General features: G+C 55.1%; 1 protein-coding gene across 4 annotated transcripts in view; it reads left to right on the forward strand.

The window, feature by feature from the left end:
- The first annotated feature begins 459 nt into the window (after window positions 1-459).
- Pcmtd2 (protein-L-isoaspartate (D-aspartate) O-methyltransferase domain containing 2) overlaps window positions 460-700 on the forward strand; it is a 20,028-nt gene continuing 19,787 nt past the window's right edge. For all 4 annotated transcript variants that reach the window (XR_004119072.1, XM_031373169.1, XM_031373170.1 and 1 more), the window contains exon 1: window positions 460-590. The gene's annotated coding sequence lies outside the window, so the exon portion shown is untranslated. The remainder of the gene's footprint in view (window positions 591-700) is intronic.

Genomic DNA, 700 nt, shown 5'->3' on the forward strand with positions numbered 1-700 from the left:
AGAACAATCTTGACAGGTAGCCCTAATGATCACTTGGACTTTGGTCTATTTTGTAGGTTTCTCAGAAGTGGCCAGAACTGCTGGTTCAAGGTTAAAGTGTGCAGATGGCCATCCCCTGGGCTGGGTGGTCTGGCAGGGGCAGGGCCGGCAGTCATTTGTGTTGTAACTCCTGCATGCGAGTGGACCCAATCTATCCCTCTTGTTTCTTCACTCTTGTTTTTTCTGTGGGGGCTATGGCCTTGAGTGGACATAAACAGAGAACCGTGTGCCTGCAGGCAAAATGCCTTTCTCCCGCCGACACGCCAGCATCCTCTCATATCATTAGCCCGGGATATGCTCGGAGACCACGTAGTGACCATTCAGGCAGGAACACCCTCATTCAAACCAGTGGGTGGAAAGGGGCACGCTCGTGGACTCTGCCGTTGCCCCTTTAAGAGCGCCCTCCAACTGCACATGCTCAGTTCAGGTATAGCCCGCGCACGCGCAGAGGTAGCAGCGGATGTTTACAGCGGCTGAAGTCCGTCCGAAGCGACCGAAGCGTCTGAAGAACTGCTCTCCGAGACTAAATCCCAGGGCTGCTGAACGCCGAGGTAGAGCCATCTCTGCCCCTCGGCCCTTCCCTCCGTATCCCTTCTCCAACTCCGGTTACCTGTCCCCCAGCGTCCGTGTTTCTTACCATCTCTGAGAGTTTTGAGCCCCA

The sequence above is a fragment of the Mastomys coucha genome, unplaced genomic scaffold (assembly GCF_008632895.1).
Source record: "Mastomys coucha isolate ucsf_1 unplaced genomic scaffold, UCSF_Mcou_1 pScaffold15, whole genome shotgun sequence".
NCBI lineage: Eukaryota > Metazoa > Chordata > Mammalia > Rodentia > Muridae > Mastomys > Mastomys coucha.